The 17,220-nt window shown below is 42.9% G+C and overlaps 1 protein-coding gene across 11 annotated transcripts in view; it reads left to right on the plus strand.

The window, feature by feature from the left end:
- dab1a (DAB adaptor protein 1a) overlaps window positions 1-17,220 on the plus strand; it is a 306,640-nt gene that overhangs the window by 172,673 nt on the left and 116,747 nt on the right. For 9 of the 11 annotated variants that reach the window (XM_033621346.2, XM_033621351.2, XM_033621355.2 and 6 more), the window contains exon 1: window positions 11,103-11,382. The exons of the other annotated variants lie outside the window; for them this stretch is intronic. The gene's annotated coding sequence lies outside the window, so the exon portion shown is untranslated. Of the gene's footprint in view, window positions 1-11,102; window positions 11,383-17,220 lie in introns of those variants that run through there. 11 annotated transcript variants of the gene reach the window in all.

Below are 17,220 nucleotides of genomic sequence, written 5' to 3' on the forward strand. Positions count from 1 at the left end.
CTGCACCCTGGCTGCCTCGCGACTCGCGAGTGATTCATCGTTCTGGAAGTGATTCAGTTTAGTACGTTCACTCAACAGATTCGTTCTTTTGAACTATTCATTTGCGAATGACACAACACTAGTGCGCACACACCTTTGCCACCTTTGCCCCTTGATACCTAAGGTCCAAGCCAAGACATTATGTTGCATAATAGACCAATTCCAGTCATGATAAAAAATTGAAGTTATTCTACTGTGCTACTTTTTACTCAAAAAATGGAGATCTAGAGTTAAAATATCATCAAATAATTATCTTTGGCATAAAAACCTTTCCTTCAGAAGTTTGCTGAGAGTTTCAATGGATTCCTCTTGTGGATGACCCTGACTATGACCGAACAAAGGTTCATGTTCTGTACAGTTTTTGAGAAATATAAAAAGGAAAGTTCTCAAATTACATTATAAACATTCATAATTCATAAATTCATTCATAATTCATAATTCATATAAACATTCATAATTTCCTAGTATTAAAAATTCCATTTAAAAGAATAGGTTGTGAAATTTTCAAAGTATTCCTGCTCAGAGGTACCCTGATTATGGCCGTGACATATTTTATGTGATTTTACTTTACAGTTTTTGAGATATATGAAGGTGAAGTCAGCTCAAATGACATGACAACATTCATAATAAAAGAAAATATGGGCACATTCAGTGAATGTGCTCTTTTAGAGCACGTTCATACACAAAAGTGTTGAGAGCACTCAGCCAAACAGCTGGTTGCACTAATTCTGGTCTGCTGCCATTAAACCATTGATTGCAGAAGAAGGTGCAACAAGATGACATAGTTATAAGAGCAGCAGCAGAAAATTCCTTTATAATCTTGATGAAGGTTACAGTCTTTTCATCTCTTCACATAGATGTGATGTTTTCATCTGCTGTGATTTTTCATCCCTTTATTGATGTGTGACGATACACTGACTTTTTGGCAATATGTGGACTTTATTTTGGATTTCTGGTGTTTCCACTGATGTTTTTTACACACAAATTGAACATGCCCATAAAAACACACTGGCCGTAGTGGCATAGTGTGTTCTTTAACAGCATGATTTAGAAGGCCTATGTTTTATGTGGAAGTCATCTTACTATCTTACTATATAATGACGAAAACTTTTTTTTTTCTCATCACTGACTTGGTCAGTCCATGTGAAATTTGGCACAGTGGTAGAGGGTCATGGGAGGATGCCAATGAAGCAATATTACATCAATTGGCCAAAGGGGGGCGCTATAGCAACCCATTGAAATGTCAAACTTTGAATGGGCATATCTCATGCCCCGTATGTCGTAGAGACATGAAACTTTGCACAGAGATGCCTCTCCTCATGAGGAACACATTTGCCTCAAGAACCCATAACTTCCGCTTATATAGATTTTCCGCCATTTTGAATTTTTTGAAAAACACTTCAAATGGATCTCTTCCTAGGAAGTTTGAGCGATCTGCATGAAACTGGGTGAACATAATTTAGGGACCAATATCTAAAGTTCCCTCTTGGCAAAAGTTGGAAAACTTACTAAAACTGAGCTTCTATAAGGCAATGACTTTAACTATCTGCCTTTCAACGTGCTACCTCAACTACTAATGTACAGTTTTAGCCCACTAACTATCCCACTATTGCCAATGGTCCTACTGTACTTTCAATAAAGCAATCGTACAATCAAATTCACGAAAACTCTGTCTGAATACATTGCTCTTCTTAATGGATTCAGTTGACTATTTAATCTGCAATTTCCTATGACCTGTATCCCAACACACACCATGTGAAACTGTATGTGGGCAGCTGTGCACTCAATGGGTATGGACTAATTTCTTTTATTTAACATGTTAATTTTTAATCATTTTATGTAAAATTACTTAGACAGACACATCTCCTTTTCTAACATTGAATGCTTCATTCTTGAGTCATTAACTGCACAAAATAAATTGATAAGTAAATAAATAAAGCAGAGCTGGAAAATTCTCACAGGCGAATGAAATGAGGAAAATTGGAGCTTCATGAAGAGTTTCTAATGTTGCTGCTCATGTTATCACCCCTGCCTCCTGCCACCTCCAGTAAGACCCTGTTAATATTCTTTCTGCTAATAACCTCCTTTAATTACTTTTCGGACACAAATTATGTTGCTGTAATGAAACATGTACACATCCACTAAGTAGGAGAACAACTTTTGATTCATGTATTTATGTAACTGATTTGTCTCGTTTTTAAAACTAAACAAACAATTGTCTTTTTTAGACAAACACATTTGTGCCACACCAGATCAACACATAATCACATTACTGTTGTGACAAAAGTCTTTTTTATTTAGTCTTTTTTATGCCTCAGCACCGGCGATAGCTGTAGCTGAAAGCATTATGTTTACAGACTGTCCGTTTGTATGTACATAAGTCCCATTCTTGTGAATGCTGTATGGCAAGAATACCTTGAGGGAATTTCTACAAATTTAGCACAAATGTTCACTCAGACTCAATGATTTGAATACATTTTGGTGGTTGTTGTTCAAAGGTCAAGGTTAGTGTGACCTTGCATTTGTGCCATTCTCGTGAACGTGATATCTCAAGAACGCCTTGAGGGAATTTCTTCAAATTTGGCACAAATGTTCAATGACTCAATGATTTGATTACATTTTGGTGGTCGTGGGTGAAAGGTCAAGGTCACCGTGATCTCGTCTATCACATTCTTGTGAACACAATATCTCAAAAACACCTTGAGGGATTTTTTTTTCAAATTTTGCACAAATGTCGACTTGGGCTCAACGATGACCTTGCACTTGTGTCATTTTTGTGAATGTGATATCTCAAGAATGCCTTTAGGGAATTTTTTCAAATTTGTCTAAAGATTAAACTGATTAGAATTTTGGGGTTGAAGGTCAAAGGTCAAGGTCTCATTTATAAAACAATGCATAGGATCCACACTAAAAATGTACGTAAGGACAAAAAACAAAAATGTTGGTGCCAAAAAAATATTCAACAATCTCTACAATCAGGGTTTGAGTCGCCAATTTCCCTTCTCCAAAATGTTCGTAAGCATTGGTCCCATCAAGTCTGTATGCCTCTTTCAGGCCTTGTTTTGTATGTATTCAGTGCTGATAAGTGAGACCCAAGGTCAATGTGACCTCACAAAACAAGTTCATTGCGGTAACTCAAAAATTCCTTAAATGATGAAGTGATGACATTTTGTATTTAAAAAGTCAAAGGTCAGCTTCACTGTAACATCACAATATTCTGCATAAAACACTACTGAATTGGTGACTCAGATCTTGAAGCTGTGCTGAATGTAAAGATCTTCTTGCTGCCGGGGAAGGATGTGTATGAAGCACCCATGTTTTCACAGATATGGATGTAAACTGTAAGGGCCGTAATATACTTGCTGCAAACAACGTGAACGCGACCGCATCATGGCTGCCATGCGTGATCTGCGTTCGTTTGATGCTTTGGTCACACATCTCAACGCGTGGTACTGTGACGCATGCGCGAAATGCAATATTGACATGACCGCTAGAGGCGCTCATGCGAATGAACACAGTGACCATGAGACCAGACTAGACGGAGTTGCTGTCGAAGCAATGGCAGAAACTTTTGAAGGGAGGCTGACAGACCTGGTGCAGAACTACCTGCATCTCTACGATGTTTCCACACTGTTACATATTGACATAGTTCTTCTTCCTCATCAAGCATATGAAGGGTATTCATGTTTGTTTACAACACCCAGCAGCTGAATTATTTTTCCTAGGATGGCAAAGGCATGGCTCACCCTACTCTCCCTCTGATTGGCTAGTAGTCATTGAGTGCGTTTACATGGACAGTTTAATTTCCTTTTCATTCGGAATGAAAGTTCTTGTAAGCACCTAATTCAGAATGAAAATGGCCAATGCGATTGAAAATCCGATGTAAGGGGCTGGAATATTCAGTTTCTAATTGCGAATGACAGAATTTCTCGCACTTGTATACACTGCTCTTTAACTTCATTCCGAATGATTTCATTCAGATTTATTTAATTCCGAATGAGAAACCATCATGTAACTGCACCCATTGCCTTTTTTGGCTGGATTGGTTAGGTTTAGGCATGAGGAATGAGATTGGTTAGGGTTAGTGTAAGAATGTCAGGGTAAGTCAATTGGAGGCAGAGTAGGGCGGGTCTTGCCTTCGCTATCCTAGGCATGCATTACCCCATTTCCGGGTCATATTTCTGTTGTCTGCCCCAGGTGGAGACAGCCAGTATTGTGCGTTTTGGCTGCGTAGTGCTGCAGCAAGCATATACACAGACACAGCGCATTATGTACGCGTACTTTCGATCAAGCGGCAAGTCTATTACGGCCCTTTTCAACCAGGAAAATCCACATTGCGTGTGCTGGTCAAGACAGGCAGCAGTACAATTAAACAAAGTTGCAGACATATAACATTTCAGAATCACAGCATGAGTGTACAATATCTTTAAAAGACTTAATGGGAAAAACAGTGTTGTGGTGACGTATGACACAGTTGGTTATTTTATTTTAGAGTGGTGCAGGTGTCAGGGCTGATAGAGTACAATGAGTTCAGACTGGCAGCAGGGCTCACAGCGACGCTCACACAGAGGTGGGATTAGATACCTTTTGCTTCCCCTCTGTTCTACGGGGGAAACCCTTTGTGTGTGTGTGTGTGTGCGCGCAGATGTCAGCGTATGCTGGAAACGTGTTAATGAAATATGATGAAATATGATGGCTCCTCCCAGAGGCAAAAGCCCGCAAAGTTACACATCCTGATGAAAGCATAAACATGTGTGACATTTCAGCAGAGCACATCTTTATATCTAACCCCCTGTGGGTTAATACACGCACCCACACACACACGCACACATGCACGCATACACACTAGCTCACAAGTCAACCTGTCACCTAGATTTAAGTTGTGAGCATGCTCAGCAGTGTCTCCCTTTCTGTTTCTGTCTCTTTTCCTCTGTATTTACATATGAGGATACAATAAGAATGGCCTGTCACATTGTCAAAACTCCCCTGCATGTGTTTGCACATAGAGTTCTCAGATTCAATATATTTTCTCTCTCATAAACCATCTCTCCTCATCTCCACTTGCTCCTGTACTCTCTTCACATCTGTCAGGCACTTGATATCCTGATACATCAGAGTTATTGAAGAGTGGCATGCTTTGATAGCTACGGTTATGCTGGGATGTTTCGTCTTTGGAGGGGGGTCCGGCTTCATAGCCCTGTTCCATCTGCCACTGCCTACCCTTCCTCTCTCTATCGCTCATTCAGTCTTCACGACACACTCACACATCCACAAATGACGCCCTGGTGTTCGCAGCTAAATAAGCAGTATGGGAGATAGTAGGTGAGACAGGTCACCGTGTATGTTTATGTGCATTTGGGACATAGCTAATCTCATTTCATTCGTGATGTGTCTAACAAATTCACCTCCAGACGTATTGACACCTTTTCAGAGGAGACTGTGTCATTTACAGGCGTCAACGAACATTTGATTACAATGTCATGTGACTACACAGTAAGCCACATTGTCAGGTAGTATGGAGGGATGAGATCTGGAGCACACGGTTACAGTTAAAGCTTTTAATACGGTGTAGCAACCAACGTGTTACCGCCATGATGTCCTCATCAGTAAGACGAGGCAGTGGCAGAGAGGATGTTTAATTTGCCTGCATCCAGGTAAAGCTGCATCTCGTAGCATGGACAAGTCCTGGGCTTTTCTCATTCATCCAGCCAATGGCATACACAGAATGCAAAAATATACATCATAGAAAAATTGGTGTATGTCGCCCGAACAGAATGAGCCTTTAAAGGAAGGATGTCTGTTTCACCTGGAGCTGAATGAGATGTCACACCATTATGTTCTATTATGTATGCAAAACATGGATGGGCCTTCACCCTACTGTGCTTTAGTATTTAAAGGACTTAATCCTACTGGATTTACATATTTAACACATCTGAAAACGTATGGACAAAATAAATACAGTCATTCATCTTGGGTGCCTTGATGTACGTATATTTATGAGCTATGGTATTGGCTAGACGTATCGCCCACAACCTGTCTGTTTTATGAGATGCCTCTTTTCACTCGGAGCAGGCATTTTGAAATTTTTCACCTCCACTGCATCTCCTGAAGCTGATGAAGACCTGCTGTTAGTTGCTGCATCTTTCCTAAAGTTTGAATGATGAGTGTGTGTTCCAGATCTCATCCCCCCCAAATCCCGTCTCATTGTCCTCTCTGGTGAGCCATGTGTTTGAGCTCCGAATTGGCATCATTTCTATCCAGAGATTCCCTCATCCATATGAACATGTTTTAATACTTTCTACCATGTATCTGATGTATGAACGTTGTTGGTCAACATGTGTTACATGGTACATGGCTTAAGATTTTAATCAGGCTTACTGTCCAATGATGAAGTGACTGTCAGAGACCATCCGGCTGTACTGTACTGCCACTACTGTAGCTGAGCAGTGTTGAGCTGTGCTCAGGCAATTAGAGAGCTGCCTTTGTTGCCTTTAACGAGTTTGACCCGTTTTGCTGATAATACGCATAAATTTCCATTCTTTCGCCTTTTCTCTGTTTTTCTCTCTCTTGTCTCCCTGTCGGTCTCACTCTTTTTTCACTTCCTCTCTCTGTCCCTTTCTCTGCATATGTGTGTATTAGAGGGATCCTAATCCTGTGAAACAACGTTTAGTGTGAACAGTAAGATGGAGCCAACCTTCACGTTCTCACCGGGTATCATATCCATCTGGACATTCCCATGGATTACCCTAAAGAGAGTGTGTGTATAAAGAAGTCTGTGTCCCTGTGCATGTGTTTATGCAATTACATCTATTCAGGTGTATTTCTGTGTGACTGCTGTGTGTGTGTGTGTGTGTGTGTGTGTGTGTGTGTGTGTGTGTGTGTGACATGGGAGTGAGAGAAAAGAGAGAAAGCTAGCTGCTGGCTTGCCCACATGAGCATCCAGGAGTTATCTGTTCAGCCAAGCTGAGACAGACAGACAGAGACTGTGAGGGAAAGAAAGGAGGACGGTGAGTGAGGGAGGCAGATACTGAGGGAGGGAGATATGGCAAAAAAGGGCAGAGATACTGAAGTGTGGGAGGGAGATAGACAGGAGGGCTCTGCACAGATAGAGAAGGTAAACTACAGCTATACTTAGGTAGGAAAACAGCAGGGAAGGAAAGATGATGGGAGGACAGCGTATTGGGGAGGTGGGGTGGTTGAGAAAGAAAGGAGGGGTGAGAAGTTTATTGAGATGTGAGGTTGATGAGATGGAGAAATTAGGATTTAACTCGGGTTTCAGATCATAGAAGTAAACTTAAGCCCTTTTTAAATAGGAATTGTGCAAATTTGCAGGAAAGCCCAATCAGTCTTCATTCAGCACTGGCAGTATAAAAACAAAATCAGGGAGTGCAGTGAAATGCCGCCTACCTACTTTTGTTTATACATGGCTGTATCCTATAGATTCTATTGTATGTCAACCCAGTCTCCAGAAGAAAATGTAGGCATTGTATGTTTCTGCAAACCCTGGATACGTCACATTTGTACATTTCATACATGGCATATCAACATTTCTCTAAATCGACATAGTATATGAGCAGACTTTGTCATCGCTAGGTGGAGAGGATGGTGGATGATGTGATAGCTGGGTGAGACGCCTTGGTGTCCAGAGCCAGTCCAGTGACTTTCACTTATCCCCAGGATGTCCAGGTGGTATCGTTTCATCTTACTGAGGATTTGTGCTGTCTCGATGGTCTTGTATGTGGTTTGGGAATGTTCCAAGGCGGATCTTGGATTTTGGCCCTAGTAGACTGTCTTTTGCACTTGCGATTTCCTCTCGGCTTCCATCAGGAATGGTCACACTGCCAACGTTTTGGTGGCTGGGGTCTACTAAGTACCTTATGTCAACAGTTTTGCTCATTGTAGTTTCTGTAACACTGTGTTTTATGGGGTGGCATTAGCCCTTTTTAAATCGGAATTGTGCAAATTTGCAGGAAAGCCCAATCAGTCTTTTTTCAGCATTGGCAGTATAAAAACAAAATCAGGGAGTGCAGCAAAATGCCGTCTGCCTACTTTTGTTTATACAGAATGCGCCTTTTTCGGGGGAAATGGGGGTGTGAGCAAGTAACAAAACTTGTGGCTCAGCGTGTGACATAACTAATGACTTGCACCTTGCTCCACGGAAAGCTGTGGCTGGTCAGTCCTTCAGCGATTCTTTCATAAGTTGGCCCGTTCTTCACCGTCCCCATCATCTGACGGTTAATGGCCTCTTTGTTTGCGGAGCCAAAGAGGGCGCGCAATTCCTTGTCTCCCCAGTTGCTCATCTTTACAGTGTCTGTCAGGTTTGTGTTTCCCTCTTGCTACTAGCTGCTCGCTAATTCCTGCTAATGCCTGCACGTGCGGCGTCATCAACAGCCCCTCCGACAAGTCATCAACAGCCCCTCCCGTGGTGGAAGGCCGCCTCGGTCTTTTTAAACCGAAAAGGTTCCACCAATACGTTTACCCCTACGAGGCGGAAAATTGGGCACCTCGGATCAACTCGCCAATCCGACTCTGTGTGTCTAAACGCTCGCAGCTTGCCGGCAAAACGGTCCAACATTCACAGTAAATCTGGCAGTGTAAAAGGAGCTATTGTTAGCACCATGCCCACGAGCCAGTGTGCTGACTTTTGTCTGGCTCCTCTCCTGAGATCAGACTGGTAAGGTTGAACCTTCCAGGGGCCACAGACCACCCCCAGCATAGCTCTCAGGGTCTTAGAAGCACACAAGCCTCTCCACCACAACAAGGTAACAGCACAGGGAGAAGGGGCGAGACGCCTGCCAAGCTGCACATCACTGTTCAAGACCAACAAACATGAGAACTGGTAGTTTTTTAGCGAGTCAGTGCTGTGTGTTTCCAGCAGCTTTTAGGCATCAAACGTGTTTTTTTTCAGGGACCAATCCCTGTTTTTCCAGCTTCTTTTTAGCCCCAAATGAATGTTTTACACTGTGTTTCCACTGTAAATAGTGCCACGAAAAGTGGTTGTTTTTTTTACAGAGACATTGCTGTGTTTCCTGGACAAATAATATCAGTGTTTCTCTAAAGTGATGTAGAAAACTATTGTCAGCTGGCTTTGTCATCAGGAAGCGGAGGGGACAGTGGAAGGTGAAAACCTTGGCGAGACGCCTGCCAACTGCAGATCACTGCGCGAGACCAACAAACAAAAGTAGCTGTTTTTTAGTGAGTCATTGCTGTGTGTTGCCTGTGGCTTTTAGGCACCGAACGTGGGTGTTTTTTAGGGACCTGAGACTGTTTTCCAACAGCTTTTTAGCCCCCAAATGTAGGGGCTTGATGTTTGGTCATGGACTTTCCACGTCCACATACGATGTGCTAGGTACCCTGGGTGTGTTGGTTGTTGACGTTCTGGGACACCGTGTCAAGTTCAGCCTGTTACATGCATTGTCTGTTTTCAAAATACACTTCTGTTTTCACAGGAAATGTAACATTTACGTAAGTTTCTTTCATTATAAAAGCACTACGTAAGTACAACACCGCAAATTGATGTTTGTTTTACTTCGACAACAAACACACATGGTTGGATTTAGGAAACAAAAGACAGGGTTTGGCTTTATACTCTTACGGGATGCGAGCACCACTCTCTTGTGTGAAACCCTTCCCACCCGCCCCACTTGGAGTTTCGCCACCTCAACTTTCGTTCTTGTCCCGCCGTGTATCATGTCAATGTTAAAGGACTTTTTTCGTTTGTTTCTGACGCCGCAAGTCACTGCCCAGGCGCCGGATTTCGATGATTTCGGAGTGAGATCGGGTTGGACGTGCCTGCGCAGTGTGATGCTTGGTTGTGATGTTGTATTTCATGTCAGTAGTGATGTGATAACAAAAGCAATGTTGTAATGAGCTGTTTGGTTTTGGAGTAACTGTAATATTAATACTGACATTGTATTAGTAATTAGTTAAACTGCTCATTACTGGAAAAATTAATATTATTACTGTACACGTCACACCCCACCAACAACTGTGTCTCCACCAACTTTGAAACCAAGCCTACACTCTCGCTTGAATGTGGAAGAAAAGGTTTAGTTGGCAGACTGCTGAGCGTCCTCCAGTCTTTGCACAGATGAGAGGAATTGTGTCCAGACTGGGGCTCCCCGACCCCTGACGGCAGCACGCCACATCTGGAGAGGAGGATGATCTGAGGCGAGGAAGTGGAGAAGAAAGGGAGCAGAGGTGGTGCAGGGGCAGAGAGGTGACAGGTGGTGTGGATTAGAGGGGGCAAGCTGCACAAGGTTAAGTCTTAAGGAAGAATGGAAGAACGACATGAAATGGCAAAACGCTGTGGTTCAGTGAAGTCAGCATCTCTGCATCATCCTCAAGTTTTCTTTTGTCAGTCTTATTCCAATAAATAAAATAACAGTGAGGACGCTGTGTTTTCTGTCTTTAGGCCTAATTAACCTCACGTTTTTCGTAGTTCCACAAACTTACAGAGTGTGTGTGTGTCCCTGCTCTCAAGGTGAGGGATGAGTTTGCCAAGTCCATGACTCACATACACACAGTTGAGACTGCATGAGTTGAATGTGGGTGGTTAACTAATCAATACTCTCTGGTGAATGACTGGGTGAAGGCTGCGTCACGATGACTGCTTGCGTGCATCCATGACTCAATGAGTGTGTTCTTTGTCAGCATTACTATGTGTGTGATGGTGGCAGTGAACTTTTCACAATACAGTCATCCTTTCACATCCTCTAAACTACAAAAAATACACTTCCTGGCCAAACAGTGACGCACAAGTCTGACGTTTCCTCCGCAACTTTTAATTTCAAATCCCAAATTCCCCCAGCAGCCCCTCCTCCTTCCTGTCTCCTTTCATCTTTTCTCGCTCATTATAAATTTGTTAATATACGTTTTTCTAAATCCTTCACCATCACCCAGTGCTTTTCTTCTCCTCACACCCCCCTCCACTCCCACTCCTTGAAAGCTGGAAATCAGGACAGTTCAGCAGCGGAGGGGTTAAGCTGAACCCGGCCTTGTGATTGGCTGCCGGCCGGCGGTCTAAACCAGCCTACAGAAAGAGGTAACCAGGCAACCTCAGAGAGGGAGAGAGAGGGAGAGGAAAGAAGAGGGGGCAGAGGAGCGAGGAGGAGAAAAAAAACGCGCTGAAAGAAGCCTGACATAGTTTTGTGGGGATTGTGGAAAAAGATGTAACGAAGCTTGCAAGCGCTCTCCCCGGGATGGAAAACTGGATTACTCTCCCTGCTGAAACACACTGTGGATGTCTGAATAAACCAGGAGGAGATACACGGCAATGAATGGATTCTAAAGCCTTTTCACAAAATGGGAACTAACTGTGCTCATTTTCGCTGTAGTGCAAAGGTAAGTGCGCCAATGCAAACAGGCTGAACGGATGCAGCACAAGTGGCACAGCTTGTCCCGGTCCCGTGCGCGGTGGGGGCCACAAAGTGTGTACTTGTACATCGGTGTGTGGTAGTTAGTGTTTTAGGATGTGAGAGGAGCCTGTGGATTCAGTGTGCTTCTCTGCTCTTATCACTGCAATGAATTATCTAGTGCTGCTGCTGCTGCTGGTGCATCGGGATTTCAGTGTGTGTGTGTGTGTGTGTGTGTGTGTTGGGCGGGTGTGGGGGGAGTGACCCCCTCATAGAAACACAGTGGTCAGGGGCTGTGTGTGTTTGTTAGTGGTGTTAGGCGGGAGGTTTGCTGCATTTGGCATCTGTGTCCCCAGCGTGTGTAGTTGTTACCGTGCGCCCTTCTCTCGGAGCAGATGATGCGTAATTGCTTTCTATAAAGTGATAAAAGCGGTGCAAGTTTTTCATTCCTGCACATCTTAGAAATATCTGCTGTTTAACGTGCACGTCAATGTGCGTCCCCTTGTTATGTGCGCGTTTTCCTGCTCTTATACCCCCAGTGAAAAAAATCCAAGGGACTGGGGAAGCCTGTCTTTGGCACTCCATGGTGACTTTATAGTAACCTTATTATGCTTCTGCAGTACAGTGTGTTTTATGACCCTGTTTGCACTTATCCTTATGATTTTATTCATTTTTACAAGTGCATAATCACATATTACTCACTTTATTCCATGTTCTTTTATAGACTGATGCTTTCAACCCCTCCTGTTGTTAAATTAATGTTCCCAATGTGTGGGGTTTTGTCCACTTTGGAGGGTTGACTCGCAGTGGGAGTTAAGTGAAATGAAGTGTAGCGCCTAGGTTACACTGGTGTTGAAGTGCTAGTGCAGAAATGTAGTCAATGGTGTGTAGGTTATAGCCGGTTCACAGTCACTGGGTTTGGGTTGATGGAGGAAGGGAGAGAGGCGGAAGGGGGGAGCTGAATGGGCGACCCGGTCAGTTTGCTTTGGGGGGGCCCGGGCTCCGCTGCAGCTAAAAGCCGCATTAATCATGAAGCTGGTGTGCTCTGCAGACCCTCACTCTCTCCTCTCTTCCTCCCCTCCTCCATGCACACAACCTGCATCAGCTTTATATATGTAGGCTAGCAGGTGTGTATGTGGCTGGTGTGTAAGTGTGAAGAGGTTGTATCCTGTCTGCATGTCTGAATTGGGACTGGATTTGCAATAAAATCTCTACTCAGTGGGGATTTATTAGGTTTAAAATCAGTGTGTCACTCACAACCATGCCAGGTGCACCCAACCACCTGCATGTGTGTGTGCATTTACACAACAACCGCTCTTTTATTCTGAGCTCCTGTCACTTGAGTGTTTCCCATTTGTGATCCACGAGCTTCATGTGATCCTTTGCAGGTGGTCCCTTAGTCTTTACAGCTTGCCACTTTATGCAGACATTTACATAGTGTTAGGTGAATTTTTGGTTCAGCATAAAACTTTTCTGAGTAAAGAGGAGGCTTTCCAGACATCAGAGGTACACCGTGTCTCAGAGTTACAAGCTTACTTTTTCAAGAACAGACACCTCTATGACCGGTATCCTCAACATTCAGCAGCTCACAAAACAATCTGGAGTGATAAATAGAAATACAAGGAAGAGGAAAACTATATTTTGATCTCTCTATATATAGCTAAATTATCCTGCATGTCAGATAACACATGCAGTTCTTACTCTACTACATCTGCGTTTCTTGGGAAGAAAAAATGAACTTCAGGGACACATGCACTTGAATAAAGTTAAGCCTTTATGCAAAAAACATGGCTGCTTACATTAAAACACGACCGGTTTCAACCCTGAGGTCTTCATCAGGGTGCAAAAGGGTGGACAGGAGTCAAGCAAAACATTTATAAGCTTGTCAGTTTACTATCAGATTTAGATTTTATACATTAAACACTGACATCATAAAATATGATAAACCTCCACTGGATAATTATATACTAAACGTACTCATTAGACCACCTTCGTCTTTAAAATACTTCTTGTACAGTACAAACAGGAGACCACCGTTCATAATGAGTATTTGTAAGTGGATTTCACAGCTGTCACTTGTTTTCTTTTAGCTGTGAAAGCAGAAATTTGAATGCAGGACATTTTATTTTCACTTTGTTAATTGTACATTGTAGTCCCTCTGCTGTAACCAAGGTTAAGGATTTGAATACTTTTTCCACTCCTGCCAAACAGACCTCTTACTTCTGCCTCTATGGGCCCAGCAGGCGACTCCAGGGTGTCATAGTAACCCACAGAGTATTGTGTGGAAACGCTCAAAGAAAACCCTGTTGAAGGCTCTCTTTCTCCCTCTTTCAATTCTCATCTCCATCTGCTCCGTCTACAGTCTCAGGCTCCCCCTTTTTTTTTCGTACCCATTCTCTGTTACTTTCCACTACCCAGCCTGCTTCTTGCAATTTATTTTGCCAATGCAGCATAGTAGGACTTGTGTCTGTGCAGTGTATAATGGTCGACAAGGCAGTCTGAATGGATGTTGGGCTCAGTCTTAAACAGAAAAGATCTCCTTTAAGCTGTGTAGTTTTGACATGGGGAACTGTTTGGAACCCGGAGCTTACTGTTCAGGTTCCTAAAGCTTTTTACAGCTTTTGCAGAAGGAAGCTTGTAACTGTGAATTTGTTTCTGAGTGGGAGACATGATGTACCTCTGATATCTTGAAAGCCTTCTTTTTATTAACAAGAGTTTTATGCAGCATACAAACTCACCTGACACCATGTTAATGTCTGCTTAAAGCTGTAAAAGAAAGCACCATCTGCAAAGAACTACATCAAGCTTAAGATGTTAAACTGTGTTCTGTACAGTTTGAACTACTGTACTTTAAAGTAAGGGTGGTCATTGAGCACACTGAAGTGTAGTTGCCTTTGGGATACCAGAGCCACTGAAAACCAGTTGACCTGAGCCCAACTGGGTCCAGTTCCAACTTTCTAGCCAAGTCGAAATGAACTTTCATTGGTCCCACCAGTACTGAGAAACAACACAGTGTGTTTTTATCAGCCAGGGAGAATGTAGTCTGACTAACATGATGTCAACTGTGGTTATAGGCCTGCCACTTCTACGTGCTAACATTTCACAAAGGCATTGTTGCTGCATCCCAGGCTTAGCGCTGAGAGTTGTTCCGATACCGATACTTGTATCGGAAATGCCTTCGACACTACCTAAAATGCTGGATTGGGTATTGACAAGTATGCAAGTTCATACACAATCTGATACCACATGGTTTATTTGTTATTAATAAACTTTGAAGTAGTTTCACACCTGAATAAAACAGCAGTTTTTGTGTAAAAAAAAGTTCTTCGCTACTCTAAAACCACACCTACACTACACTAACTACACCACAACCGCTACTGGCATTTACTGTTTTAGAGCTGTGAAGAAGAATTTTTTTCTGGTGTTACTTCATCAATATTTTACACAGGATAAAAGAAAGTTCGATGGCATTCATTCTCTTCATGTATCAGTTTATGTTTAAACTAAGGGTTTAAACTGAACAATGCCTCACAACAATGATAGCAATCATTTCACATCAACATAAGTAGTGAACAGCTGTTTAATTTTTTCTTTTTTAAGTGTTTAGCCAGGTTTGAAGTGTTTCCTCTTTTGGTCTGGAAACTTTGGAGGCACCGTTTGCACACCGGTTTTTGCGAGTTTATAATTACTCCGCTTTCAACCACCTCAGATGTAAAATATCCACACACAACTCCTACTACCTGACTTTCCGACAAGTTGAAGTGTTGTGGCTCCAGCAGCACTTACGGAAGCCATTGTTTCTAGTAAAGACGATGGAGAACAGGCGTTCTTCTTTGGCGCTCATCCTTGGCACAGACTGATATGCGTATACTGCCCCCGTCAGTTCTGACAGGAATCGACACGGCCCGCTGAGGGTAAAGTTGTATCCGGAACTTACGGTTCCAAAAAATAAATAGGTACCAACATATTTTTTGGGTATTGGCATTGATGGAGACTTGAGCCTGTGACCCTCCACCTCCCGATCCAGGTCCCTATAGACTGAGCTACTGCCGCCCTATACACCCAGAGTAGTGTTGTCTCCCATACCAGAATGATAATGGGTGCCTCTAGACCTTTCTGTAGTGCTGACACAGTGCTGTGAAGACGGCCTTCCTTCATTAGACGAGGAAGAATTTGACAAATCACTGCCTTGCAGCGCTGTGACAACCAAAATGTTGAAATAACATGTATTAGTGGAATTCCTCCCATAACCTGTTTACCCCATAGAGTGGTGTTGTAATCTTATTCACATTGCTGCCTACTTTGCTGTGGCACCTCAGTGACACTTGTTGCTATGGATACAATTCAATGCCACAATAAACTGACGGACTATTCAAGTTACCTACTCGACTCCACGCAGGCGGTGTCTCAGCGGCACTGCTTTATCAACAGTGATGAAAACAATGAACAGGCAGCTGCAGTGGAATAAAACCTGTGCATGAATATAAACATTCACCAAGTTCCCCTTCTGAAGTTGATTGGACTGTACATTTTTTCTCACTTTATCTAACTTGACAACAGCAACACAACTCCACATTCAGATTAATTTTCCTTTGGAACATTTCTGACAATGGTTCAGTTGCTCTTGGGTCCATTTTGTACAGCTTTGCCTTTAAATGGACAGTTGCATTAGGTGGATGTCAACGGTACTTTTTAGGGCAGCTATATTATTTTTTGTATCAGTGAAACCTCCCATGAGGTGATAAATCCAACTCATGTTTGACTTTCTGATCAGCACTGTGCACTTTTAAGGCCCAGACACACCAAACAGACATCAAAGAATCAGTGGCATCAAAGGCCAACTGTTGCATTGCCTCACGTCGCCTGTATCCTGGCCAAAAAGTTGCTCATGAAAACACAGCAAAGACTACAGCAATTGCCAGCTAGCACATACATTCTGTGCCTGCGTGAGAGGACATAACCCTTCATGTGAGCAGACAGAAGTAGTCTGTATTTATCATTCAAAAAGGGACACTGGAAGACGGATATGTAGGATTCAAGATGCTAGTTAGCCAGTTAGCACATGAATGACACAACCTGATGTTGGTTGAACAACCGATATTCACTGTGTGTTGGCGAACAATAACACAATTAAGAAACCTTTCTGCTAAAGAGCTCAATGTGTAAAGAAAAATAGTTTTACGTAATAGGCGACAAAATGACAGGTTTTTCGGACACCCCTTGACTTTAGCCGTTTTTTTTTTTTGCTTTTCTAACTTCCGTTTCTCTTCTTGTGTGCTGAACTGAACTGCCAGTCAGAGTGAATGCATTCACAGACGGGCTCTTCAACAAGCTGAATCAGCCAAAAAAAGGTTGACGTGTCCGACAAGTGCAAAGGTACAGGACACGCTGCAAAAATTAGGGTGACGGACGCTTAATGACTGTCCCATGTTGACTATCAGCCGACCATCTGCTTGGTTAGGGTTGCCTTACAGCCAATGTCAGCTGGGGTGGGCTCCAGCCCCCGTCTCAGACCTTTTGTATGCTACATTTCCTGCCCTTACCTCTGTAAGTTAAGTCCAGTGCACTGGGGGGCGTCTCAGCACATCTCTGACTCAGGACCAGGGTTATATTCTCCTTGGTATGAGCTACAGATGCTGCAAAGAACTCTATCTTACTTAAACGTATGTCAAAGGCAGAATTCTCATGCAATAAAAGAACAGAAAAAAAGAAATTCCAGTGAAATGTATTCGTTCTTAGCTGAGGCATTTTAACCAGGTTGAAACATGTTAAATATTGGTATTTTTTAAGTAGGGGGTTCCACTGTTACAGAGAAAAGCAGGAGGGA

This window comes from Epinephelus lanceolatus, chromosome 6 (assembly GCF_041903045.1).
Source record: "Epinephelus lanceolatus isolate andai-2023 chromosome 6, ASM4190304v1, whole genome shotgun sequence".
Classification (NCBI taxonomy): Eukaryota; Metazoa; Chordata; class Actinopteri; order Perciformes; family Serranidae; genus Epinephelus; species Epinephelus lanceolatus.